The sequence below is a fragment of the Astatotilapia calliptera genome, chromosome 7 (assembly GCF_964374335.1).
Source record: "Astatotilapia calliptera chromosome 7, fAstCal68.1, whole genome shotgun sequence".
Taxonomy (NCBI): Eukaryota; Metazoa; Chordata; class Actinopteri; order Cichliformes; family Cichlidae; genus Astatotilapia; species Astatotilapia calliptera.
Genome location: NC_137428.1, coordinates 50070394 through 50083862, shown reverse-complemented (window position 1 = coordinate 50083862; position 13469 = coordinate 50070394). Strand labels below are relative to the sequence as shown.

Sequence of the window (13469 nt, the reverse complement as noted above, 5' to 3'; positions counted from 1 at the left end):
GACTACCTACTCAAACACTGAGCACACTCCCGCATAGTAACATGTCAAATTCCTATGAGCCTCCATGCTCCAAGATCAAAATCCAATCAAGAATCCATGGAACACACTTGACCAAGCCTGATCCACTGAGGACCCACTCCCCATCACCATCAACCATCAGCTGTGATAGTAACAAACTGAGATATCAGCTGGAAACTGGAACTGATGTTGCAGTCTGTGAGTGAAGAATACTTATTCAGCAACAGTTTTTGGAGAGCAGTGCCGGTTTTTGTTGTGCATGCCCCAGTGGTGTAAATAAAGGAGTGACTGTGAGGTCGACATAGTCTCCATGATTTCCTATTGCACATGATATCACAATTATTTTAGCCAAACTCAAATATCTTTCTATTCACTGATTATGTTCTGATCAGTATGAGCATAATTAACTATCAGCAAAAATATCATATGAATCATAATTCTGTGTTTAACACTATTTTTCCTTCTCAAAAGTACAATCATGGGTAGGCAACACAGTTAGTATCTTCTCAAACTCAGACATGACTAAACAGGTCAATAGTGGATCATGTCTACACACAAAAACTAGAATAGACTGCACAGAAATTTTCACTACTCAGATCTCTCTGCTAACATATAATCAGACTTATATCTAATCCTTACTAGCAGATTGGGAAAAGCTCTGTTTTTGCACGCTGACCACTTTCAACACATTATTAACACAAGGCTGCTTTTCAAGTCCTTTTATTCCCTCAGCTGTGATGACAAGGGGCAGTCAGGGGGACTTCAGTCTCTCTTTGCTCCACATTTCACAACAGTCCGCGTAAAGGTTGCATGCTTGAGTGTTTTTGTGATCTTAAAGAGGAGATCACAATGTTCCTGCTCAACAGCAGGCAAGACCCCCCCCCCCCCCCCCCAAAAAAAAAAAACCCAAATACAGCTCCACAGTCGGTGTCTACTTTCTGAGCAATATATTCAAACATCTGAAAAGAGAATGCTTGTGGTCAATGAGTTGGACTTGCTCTGCCCACGAAGGTGAAGGAGACGACATTCACAACCTACTCAAACTTGCTGACATAGGACTGAGGTTAACATACATCATTCCCCTTATTTGATACAGTTGACCACAACATATTACTCAAACGACTGGAGAACTGGGCAGGTCTTTCAGGAACTGTACTAAACTGGTTCAAAACATACTTAGAAAACAGGAAATACTTTGTATCAATAGGTAACTTCACATCCGAGCAGACAAGTATCACATGTGAAGTTCCCCAAGGTTCCATCTTGGGACCCCCTCTGTTTAACATTTACATGCTCCCACTAGCACAGATTATAAAGAACAACAAAATAAACTACCACAGCTATGCAGATGACACACAAATATATATCACAATGTCACCAGTAGACCAAGGCCCTGAACAGGCTCTTGGTAAATGCATTGAGGAAATTAATGACTGGTTGTGCCACAATTTTCTCCAACTAAACAAAAACAAAACTGAGGTAATAGTCTTTGGCGCCAAAGAAAAACGATTACAGGTCACCAGAGAACTTCAATCTATACACCTAAAAACCACAAACCAGGCGAGAAATTTGGGTGTAGTGATGGATGCAGACCTAAACTTAGAAAAACACATTAAGACAATAACAAAATCAGCTTACTTTCACCTCAAGAATATTTCAAGGATAAAAGATCTGATGTCTCAACAGGATCTGGAAAAACTAGTCCATGCATTCATCTTTAGTAGGCTTGATTACTGTAACAGCATCTTTACAGGTCTACCTAAAAAAATCAGTCAGACAACTACAGCTCATTCAGAACTCTGCTGCTCGAGTCCTCACTAAGACCAAAAAAGTGGACCACATCAGTCCAGCTCTGAGGTCTTTACACTGGCTGCCTGTCTGTGAGAGGATATGTCATGGTCGGCTGTGTGGCAGGCAGGCAGGAGTGGTGGACCCAAAATGCAGGATTCTTAGGAAACGAGGTTTCAACTGAAAATGCAGCTTTAAACATCAAGATAAAATAAAACTCACAAAAGTAGTGATGGCCCGCTTGAAGCTGAAGCTCCGGTGCGTGTGTCAAAAAAATCAACACACTGCTTCAGAAGCACTGTATCGAAGCTTGATTTGTTTGGCCAGAGTCACGTGATCGGGGACGTCCGAAGCTTCATTTGGAACCTAACTGCTTTGGTATCTGATTCAATGGTTTATAAGGAAGCGAGTCATTCACGGGATTTGTGGAGTGTTTTGATGGTGACAGATAGCGAAACACTGATCATTCCACTGAGAAATTTGGAGCCAGCGAGGAATAGAGGGGGTTCTGTTGTGTGGGAGAATTTTGAGTTGATTTTTGTCAATCGGGTGAGTTTTCCAGCTTTGTGTTCTGGCCGTTTACTTTTGTTTTGTGCGTGTTTATTATATCTGAAAACGGGAAAAAGGTAAAATGTCAAAAATCTGCTTCCATAATATAAATATCATTAAATAACTTAAAACTTAAAAAACTTCCACTTGACTCTTTATATGTAATGTTGTAAAAATATATATTTTATTGTTTAATTAATCTGAAAATGTTAGTCTGCCAAATGTGCAGCAATTGAATTTATTTATTCTCTTTAGCTGATAGTTGGTGGGGCCCAGGTAGACTGTAAAACTGCATCTCTACCAGTTTCTGTGCACTCCAGCCTCCTCTGGGCCATGTGAAGGGATTTTCCTTAAGGCAGGATAAATGATCTCCACCAAAAGGAACAGGTTCTGCCATCGCACATTAGAACAAATTCTCTTTTTAAATAAAAATGAAAAAGGGTTACCTTAAATGCATCATGTTTTTAATTTGCAATTTCATAAGCATTTTCCTTTCCATTTCACAATCAATTCTACCCCCAGGTCAAAAATATGTCTGGGAAAATTTCCCTACTATAATATTATTTATAAATGCACCTGTCTAGCGATTAATTGCATAAGTGCATGGAGGCAGGACCTCACAGCAGAAGCATACTCCATAATGTGTTGTACATAATTATATGTATATATTATATGTAACGTGGTATTTTTTTCAATTATTGTATTTACTAACATCAAGAACTCACAAGCAAAGGAAGACCACACCATGATGCATGTTTAAACAAGGAGAGTTTACTGGTCAAAACTATTTATTAAACAAATAAAACACATTTTTTTAACCACCAAAAAAAATACAGGTTCAAAGCAACACAACAGCGGCCCAATATCAGACAAAACTCCACTGTGTAGAGTAGGCGATCGTAATGAAGCAGTTGGTTTTATTTTGTGGATTCAAGCTGCTCTTTGTATTTTTGGCCACCAGAGAGGACTGTGTTGAAAAGCTTCGAGTAATTAACCGTTTTTCAATACAAGCTTCAGTGCTTCAGAAAGCTTCATTTGGCCATCACTACACAAAAGCAAACAAAACTCTAAACTGAGATGCAGGCAGACTGGAAATCATGAACAAACAGCAAGTGAGGGTGAACAGACGTTAAGTTGCAGTCATCCTCAGTGTGTTTGGATCAACGTAAAAATGTGATTAAGGTTTTTCACACACTCAATAAAAATCAGCTCCCATTCAATGCACAGAACAAAAAATGGATAAATAACTTCTCCCACTAATGTCAACAGAGTAATTACATGTTAACATATATGTAGGCTACAACAAATAAAATTGAATATACTGGATGAGTAACAAGCCATGCCTGCCTTAAAATTAAAATTATGTTCCATCAGGGTGACGATGTAATTGTTATATTTGTGTGTATAATGTAATGGGTTTCTGCAGTGATGGCTTTGATATGATTTAATCATTAATGTTGTGCACATTCAGATGTCCGATATGGGCAAAGTTTATTGCTTTTTAAATAAAAAAAAAACTATTACTACTTCAGATTCTGTTCGTTTACAATTCATTTGTTATTTAAATGCATGCATTCTTGTGCATATTTTCAGATGTGATCAACTTTTAAAGCAAAACAATGAATAAATAATACTTCTTTTATTAGTTCCTTTATATTGGTTTGAAGTTTATTGTTACCTGTTGCTTACAAGCTGCCTCAAATGTCTGGCCCAGGGACATTTCTTGGTTTGAAAATCTGATCCAACTAAATTTATAACTGCTGTAGTATTTTTTGGAAATGCACATGAGTGAAACATAGTCACTTTATCTATTTTCAGAGAAGGAAAACATCACTCTGCCCTTTTCCCCACTCATGATATTAAACTATGTTACCGGTTGGGGGAAAAAAGAAAGTTAAAAAAAGAAAAGAAAATTATAAGTAGTCAAAAATGTGTAAAGCACAGTAAAATAGAGAGACATTTATTGAAATGTGAAGCTTTTTATTTCTTAACGATTTACTAACAGGATTTATGCATCAACTAACAAAGTCTGAAAACAAAACTTGTCAGTAAAGAAATAGAGAAGACTTCCATTTAAGATTTTTGTAAAATGGCTTTTTTTCCCCCCCAGATGATGCATTTAAAAAGTTATAGAAGGTTGCAAAATTTATTTTAATACGAAAACCCATACTGTTCTCTGGGTGAATTTAAATTAGGAGTACGGTATGAAACTATAGTAGTAGTGAGAACAGTAATCCCAATTATTAAAGCGCAGAACACAGTCGAAACTATGATTGTGGAGATAATGTTGAGACAGCGAGCAGTGGAGCCATAACGTCGTGCACCATCCACATCTCCAACCACCTTCCTGTCTCTGGCCTGGAAGGATGAAAACATTTTATACACTTTAAAAACTTTAATATCTGACATTTCCTGTGTTGCTATTACTACTTCTGGTCAGCCATTTGTTCTATTATTTTTAACTTATTCTCACTTTTTAGGTTTTATTTTACTGAGCTCTGTCCTGTACCATTTTATTTTGACCCCCCCACCCCCCACCCCACACACACACACACACACACAAACACTTCTAAGAAATTAAAATTTGTTACCATAAACTCACCTTGATGGAATAAATGAGAGCTGCAAGTCCAAGGCAAAAAGGATTTGCGTAGGCAAAGCAGCAGATTGACCAGATGATATGGTCTTGCGGGTATTCAATGATGACTGGTACATCTGTGTTGATGTTCACAGCAGTCTGCTGGACCACTGCAGGCTGAATAGGGAGTCCACCATAATTCACGCCCTGCAATGGCACGTCTTCAGTCGGGTAATCTGGAGGATTCATCACTCAAACTGTTCTCAGCTCAGCTGCAATGTGGAGAGGAGAAAGTTGTACAAGAACAAGAGACTCACCACAAGTTGTGGCTTTTGAAGCTTTTGGGGGTTGGAACAGGAAGCTCATGAAAACCAGATCTACAACTATTTCATCACTACAAAATACAATAACACACTAAGAATGCATCAAACTGTCACATTTCTAAATATGAACCTGCAAAAAAAATGTATTCATAGCAATGCCAGGTATAGTTTATTAGCTGGATTTAAATGTAATACTGATGTTGTGCTCCTCAGATGATGAAACTACAGTGGGCCAAAAAAGCATTTAGTCAGCCACCAATTGTGCAAGTCGTCCCACTTAAAAAGAATCATATTGTCTGATTTTTAAAGAATTTATTTGAAAATTATGGTGGAATATAAATATCTGGTCAACTACAAACAAGCAAGATTTCTGGCTCTGAGAGACCTTTGATCCTCTGTCCTCCACTTGTTGTCTGTATTAATGGCACCTGTTTGAACTCATTATCAGTATAAAAGACACCTGTCTACAACCTCAAACAGTCACACTCCAAAATCCACAGACAGACAGAATCCACACACTTAACCTGTTACAAATTTTGCTTGAAAAGTCCGCTTTGCATAGCAGATTGAAGACTTGAGGAAATACACACTGTTCAAGAAAACAAATGATCAGCATTACTCCAAAGTGGCAAAGCTCATGTAAATACTAATGTATAGTTTAAATTGTATGTCATAACCTACCAATGTCTTGTGTTTGAAATTTAAATGATTTGTTTAAACCCACTGATGAACTTTGAACTGATGAACGTATTATCGAGATAATAATAATCTATTATCGAGATTATGAGTTCAGCTGCATTCAAATGATGGGAGTGAATTCTGTTTGCATTAGGTATGTCCTGAGTTGTCACGGATTGCCGGGGCAAGCCGTGTGGAATGTAGAAAAGGACCCAAAAGGCAGCAGCTCTGGAGCAGGTGAGTGTTTATTTAACAAAAGAAAATACAAACAGCAATGGCGTGGGTGAAGGTGAAACAGGAAAACCTAAACTGGGTAAAACTAACAAAACAAACCAGAAACGAAGATGCAGAGGTCCGGGGAAATACATACGGAGAGACGCAGGGAGACCGAGGGGAAACAACACAGACGAACCAGCAACTACTAAGACAGAAAATACAACTTAAATATACTCAGAGAACACAGGGAGATTACACACAGGTGGGAGACACAGCTGGGAGTGATAAACATGATGAGACTAGGGAGGCAAACTGAAAACACTCACATAAGACGCAGACCTTCACAATAAAACAGGAACTTGCACATGAAAGGACACAAACTAAGAAACGCGGACTGGATACAGGAACACACGGGCAGAACAGAGTAAACACTAACCAGAGGAAGAACAGAACCAAAATCGTGAAGAGAAAACACAAAACGCTGGGTCAAAAGGACCCAGGATCATGACAGAACCCCCCCCCCCCTCAAGGGCTGGCTCCTGACAGCCCAAAAAAAACCAGAAAACCCGACCAGGGCGGGCGGAGGGGGCCCAGGACGGAGGGCACGAGGCAAAACAAAACAGGAGCACCAGAAGACAAAAAGAAAAACAAAACACAAGACCAAAACCAAAAGAAAAGCACACCAAAGCACAGGAAAACAGAGTCCAAAACAGAAAAGTTCAGGGGGCCGGCCAGGGGGCCGACCGCACAGGAGTCCAAACAGTTCAGGGGGCTGGCCGTGCGGAACGCAACGGCGGCCACTCAGGCGATGGCGGTCCGGGAGCCGGCCGTGCGGAAGGCAACGGCGGCCACTCAGGCGATGGCGGTCCGGGGGCCGGCCGTGCGGAAGGCAACGGCGGCCACTCAGGCGACGAGGGTCCGGGGGCCGGCCGCGCGGAAGGCAACGGCGGCGATGAGGGAGACGACGGAGCAGTTCAGGGGGCCGACCGCGCGGAAGGCAGCGGCGGCGACTCAGGCGATGGTGATCCGGACCAGGCGAAGCACAGGCTGAAGCTGGACCAGGCGAAGCACAGGCAGAAGCTAGACCAGGCGAGGATGAAGACTCGGATGAAGCTGGACCAGGCGAGGATGAAGACTCGGATGAAGCGGGACCAGGCGAGGATGAAGACTCGGATGAAGCGGGACCAGGCGAGGATGAAGACTCGGATGAAGCGGGACCAGGCGAGGATGAAGGCTCTGAGGCTAGACCAGACGAGGCTGAAGGCCCTGAGGCTGGACCAGGCGAGGAGGACGATGAAGCTGCAGCAGGCGAGGAGGACGATGAAGCTGCAGCAGGCGAGGAGGACGATGAAGCTGCAGCAGGTGAGGAGGACGATGAAGCTGCAGCAGGTGAGGAGGACGATGAAGCTGCAGCCGGCGGCTGGACGGGCTCCTTGGGCCCCCCAGCTGATGAGGTAGGGAGCTGGACGGGCTCCTCGGGCCCTCCAGCTGACGAGGCAGGAAGCAAGGGCCGGAGTGGTCCCTCGGACCCTCCAGCGGAGACATGAGACGAAAACCGGAGCGGTCCCTCGGACCCTCCAGCGGAGACATGAGACGAAAACCGGAGCGGTCCCTCGGACCCTCCAGCGGAGACATGAGACGAAGGCCGGAGCGGTCCCTCGGACCCTCCAGCGGAGACAGGAGACGAAGGCCGGAGCGGTCCCTCGGACCCTCCAGCGGAGACTAGAGACAAAGGCCGGAGCAGTCCCTCGGGCCCTCCAGCAGAAGTCAACACTAAGCCAGCAGTCATGGAGTCCTCTGGCAAACACGAAGGCAACTGGCAATGCACTGAGCACGGGCCCTGCACAGGCAATGCTGATATGGCGCAGTTCTCATGTAGCTGCCTAGACTTCAGGGGTCCAGAATCAGCTGGGGACTGAGACCTAGCCTCTGGGGTGGCCCTGGAGCGGCAAACTGCGCCAATGGCGGCTGAACCAAAAAAAGCACCTTGAGGTGAAATTAAACTGTCTCCCCGCATGGAGTGAATGAGTGAAGCCGATGATACTGGAGCTACTGGGGCCTGCGCTACAGGCGGCACTGGAGGCTGCTGGAAACTGAGCTGAGGGGGACTCTGGAAACTGAGCTGAGGGGGACTCTGGAAACTGAGCTGAGGGTGGCTGCGGGGGAGCTAACCGACCTGAGGGTGGCTGCGGGGGAGCTAACCGACCTGAGGGTGGCTGCGGGGGAGCTAACCGACCTGAGGGTGGCTGCGGGGGAGCTAACCGACCTGAGGGTGGCTGCGGGGGAGCTAACCGACCTGAGGGTGGCCGCGGGGGAGCTAACCGAACTGAGGGTGGCTGCGGGGGAGCTAACCGAACTGAGGGTGGCTGCGAGGGAGCTAACTGAACTGAGGGTGGCTGCGAGGGAGCTAACTGAGCTGTGAAGGACTGTGGGGGAGCTAACTGAGCTGGGAGTAGCTGCGGGGGAGCTAACTGAGCTGGGAGTTGCTGCGGGGGAGCTAACTGAGCTGGGAGTAGCTGCACAGGCGATACGCAGCTCGCGTTGACATCCGCCACACAAAACACAGCCCCTGAATGAACAGTCACGTTGTCTGGAAAAGACACAGAGTCCTCACTCACCACAGCCGGTGAATTAGAAGTCCGAACGTGCGGCTGTGGGGTGGCGTGTCGGCAGCGCGATCGGCGTTTCCTCCCTGCAGACGGCTCCGACGGGCCGGGCAAGATCACATCCGGCGAGTCGGGCAGCGAGGCAGGAGTGGCTGAGAGAAGGTGAGGTGTGTGCTGGAGAAAAGCCTGCATGGTCAGAGGAAGCGATTTTAGAAGCCATGGCAGGCCGGAAAAGAGCCGTTGTAGCCGGCTTTCGACGATGCGGCGAAGCTCCTCTGGAGGGTTTTCAAGCCACAGCCCGAGGAGAATCTCCACGTTATATGTAACGTCGTCCCGGAGCTCCTCGGACGGATTTACTGCTGCTGGGTCCATGGTGGCTGGTTCGTACTGTCACGGATTGCCGGGGCAAGCCGTGTGGAATGTAGAAAAGGACCCAAAAGGCAGCAGCTCTGGAGCAGGTGAGTGTTTATTTAACAAAAGAAAATACAAACAGCAATGGCGTGGGTGAAGGTGAAACAGGAAAACCTAAACTGGGTAAAACTAACAAAACAAACCAGAAACGAAGATGCAGAGGTCCGGGGAAATACATACGGAGAGACGCAGGGAGACCGAGGGGAAACAACACAGACGAACCAGCAACTACTAAGACAGAAAATACAACTTAAATATACTCAGAGAACACAGGGAGATTACACACAGGTGGGAGACACAGCTGGGAGTGATAAACACGACGAGACTAGGGAGGCAAACTGAAAACACTCACATAAGACGCAGACCTTCACAATAAAACAGGAACTTGCACATGAAAGGACACAAACTAAGAAACGCGGACTGGATACAGGAACACACGAGCAGAACAGAGTAAACACTAACCAGAGGAAGAACAGAACCAAAATCGCGAAGAGAAAACACAAAACGCTGGGTCAAAAGGACCCAGGATCATGACATGAGTGATGCTGGATTACTTTAAGATTATCATTAATCAAAAGTACATGTAGGAACGAGTGTGAATGACGTATGTTAAATAAAGTGATGCGCACATTGTGGGCTGACTGGAGGCCTGGTCTCCACGAGGACATCAAAAGAAAAAGCCTGCCTGACATTCACAGATGCAGGTACAAGAGCTTGAGGGAAAAAGCAAGAAGGTGAGATCAAGGGGAAAAGATAACAGGACACACAGGAAGTGCAACTGCACAGTATCTATTTGAGTATGTGTGTGAGAATCAATATATGTGGTGATATGGCAAAGAAAAGCAGCAGTTCTTCCTCCCGCTGGTGACAATGCGTATCTGGGTGACAAAAGACTTGACCTTAGACAAAGAACATGGAAATACAGTCTCTCAAAAAATCATAAAACAGTGTTTTCAGCACCACGTTATTGTCAGAGAGTGGTTCATAACTGCAGGTCATTATGCTCAGTTTGCCACTGAGCATAATACATGGAGCGTACTCTCTAGAAAGTTTCATTGCTTTTCACAAAAGTCTATGGTCATGCGTCCAATAAACTAATTTGGCTATACAAAAAAGGTTGGAGAAACCTGTAGTCAACTGAGACTGAAAAAAGTCACTTGTATGAATGATGAAATGTTTCTCCCACTGAAAACACTACGTCCAAATAATGTCCAACTTATGGGGTACCTAGCATTGCAACAAAAGATTAAAGATGAAAATAAAAAAAAAACCAAAGAATTAATTAACCTGCCTAATTTTAATGAAAGTGAACAGAATGTTTCAGAGGGTTAAATATGACTCACATCCACTGCTGTATAAATAAGATTAACTGTTTCCTGTTTCTGAAGAACTGGTGGAACATGTATTTATCCCCACCCACCACCACCACCACAGACACACACACACACACACACACACACACACACACACACACACACACACACACACACACACACACTACATCTAACAGCAGCAGTTTAAGGGGAAAAACATACAGAGAGACAGGAAACTGAGAAGATGTGAATAAACAGTGTGTATTTGACAAAAATAAGTGTGCAGCCAGGGTAACCGTCACCAATGTTCCCTCTAAGATTGCGTAATTGCGCACTGCTGGCACGGTCTCTGCGCAGGGAAAATCTGTGTTGCCACAAAAAAATCTAACCTGAATTGAAATTAAAATATATACGTTAACAATTCTGTCTTGCAGTGTTAGTCAGCAAGTGACTGTCTGCTCCAGTATGGGATTAGAACGATGCCACCTTATCCCATAGTCCAGCCAATGATGCGATTCACATTTGTATATATGCAGCTAATCAACGTCGACAGGCTATGATAGCATCCTTATGCGCCGACACTGGTGTTTTAGCTAGCAAAGCGGCATGGCTGATGTGGAGTGAAGCCACGTTAATGACAGCGTGTACAACCACTGGAGATGTGAGCTGGACAGACAGAATAACTCACGGAAAAAGACACACTCAGAAACATGAAAAATTAGAGGGAACATTGACTGCCACTGAACAAAACTGTTTTATAGACTACATGACAGCATTCCACAAGCTCCTATATATCTTTCTGATCTTTTGAAATTGGTATGCTCCGACGAGATCTTTGAGGTCTGCAGACCAAATGCTTCTAGTTGTCCCTAGGTCTAGATTAAAACACATAGGGCTTTTGCTGTGACTGCTCTGAAACTGTGGAATAAACTGCCTTTAAATATCAGGACCTCTCCAACACTGGATACTTTTAAAACTCATTTAAAGGCCCATTTTTACTCTTTGGCTTTTAATTCTGTATGTGTGTCATTATTTTATTCTTATTATTTTCTTATCTTTTATTTTACTTTCCTTTAAAATTTTATCTGATTATTTTACTGTAGAGTACTTTAGTCAACAGTTGTTTTTAAAAGTGCAATATGAATAAAAATTGATTGATTGATGTTTTTCTTTCGCAAACTGCATAAAAGTTTTGGGTCTATTGCTAAAATGAGTGCAACAGTAAAAACGCTAGGAAGAAACTGACATTCTATGGGTAAAACATGTTTCTGTTGTAGGAACTGTGCATCTGCAAAAACTCCTGTAAATCCAGGATGTTCAACCATGTTAGTTGTAGGAGCCATATGAGTTGCTCCTTTTTTGACTAAGTGGGTTGGTTTAAATGGACTAGCTGTATTGGTGCACAGGTGTGGGGCGTGTCTCATGGGTGTGGTAGACGATAAATGTGGTTGCACTCACTAGTGATGGGCAGATGAAGCCCCATGAAGCACTGAAGCTTTTCATCCAATTGGTTCACCCCAACGCGAAGCTTCATGAAGCTTCATTTGCTCTAGCAGGACACCTACTGGACGTAAAAATAATAGCTGGCATGAATTTGAAGAGTGTGGCATTTTGCACACAGCCTGTAAATGTCAACAACAAAAGGAGTGTGTAAAACATGTATATTGTAGTGATGGCAGTATACTGTGTATATTTATAGTGGCAGTATGGGAAATGATTATTTGGAAATGCTTGAAATGGAAATGATCATTTACTGTGAGGTGAGGTGTGGTTGGGGTGTGGACAGTAGTTGTGCTTTTGTAACGTTGAGGTATGGACAGCTACACACTGAGGCTTTGAGCCTCAGTCCTGCCTGTTCACATTTTATTCTGTAAAAACTAAATTTTCACTGCTTTTATGACCTTTTTAGTGGGGAGAACATAGCTAGGATTTAATGATTTAACAAATCTTTTGAATCCTTTGTCCTCCACAATGCTAAATGGCTGGGAGTCCTCAATCACCATGCTGACCAGGTCTTCATCTATTTGAGATTGTTCTCCTGAGGAAAGACAATAAAGACAAAGCACAAATATAAATATCACACACGTAACTTATAACAGTTGTATAATATTGTTATATCATTTAGTAACATTACTGCATGCTATATTATCATGACATTTGATGGCTCACCTGGTCTTGCTCCACAATCGGTGTTCCTCTTATTCTCATGCAAAGCTCTGTAGTGCCTAAGCATGGATGTTGTTGTTATATCCCAGCTCCCTGGCACATAGCAAACACTTCACCTTGTACAAAAGTCAAGACAGCTCAACATAAATTGTATTGCACCATCAGTATCATGAAAATACATCTTCTGTAGAAATTTACATACCTTGTTGGGAGGAATAAAATCAAAATGTTCCCACACAGGGGAGGACATCCTCCTCTTCTTAGCTGGCTCCATTCTCTCCTGACTTTCTCTCCTCACTCTCATAAACCTCCAAACGGTCTCCAAACTCTCTCTAACCGCAACTCTCCATCAAACACCCACATTTTGAATGAAGTCTGAGGGGTTTATATCGCTGTCATATCTCGCGGCAAAGTTCGAACCACTTCATGAACCAGTCACGTGGTACAGCCGGGCAGCGAGGCTTCGGACGTCATCATTTTCAGCTCCTCCCATAAATGAAGCAAGCCTCGATACGCGCTTCGCGGAAACGCCCCCTCCATTACTCGACACACGCTCCGAAGCCTCGATACAGAACGTCCCATCACTAGCACTCACCTGTTCACCGCACCTGATGTTGATGAGCAGAAAGGTAGGGTGAGCATGAGGCAAAACTTTCTGTTGACCGCAGCTTTAATGATTTTTATGTATTTTGACTGTAACTTGATAGTTTTTGTATATTTATGCACTAATTGATGCCATGCCATTGAAGACATGGATGAAACAAATCCAGGATGATTTGAAGGCCCTTCGACTTGACCTCGAGCAGGCAAAAACCATCGCCTT

The 13469-nt window shown here is 43.7% G+C and overlaps 1 long non-coding RNA gene across 1 annotated transcript; it reads right to left on the bottom strand.

Annotated features, from left to right (window-relative positions):
• Positions 1-12329: 12329 nt before the first annotated feature.
• LOC145429881 (uncharacterized) lies at positions 12330-13100 on the bottom strand. Its single transcript, XR_013910211.1, has 3 exons — positions 12849-13100; positions 12650-12762; positions 12330-12518 (listed from the first exon to the last, which is right to left on the bottom strand). It is a non-coding gene; the product is annotated as an uncharacterized LOC145429881 (long non-coding RNA).
• Between the last annotated feature and the right edge of the window lie 369 nt (positions 13101-13469).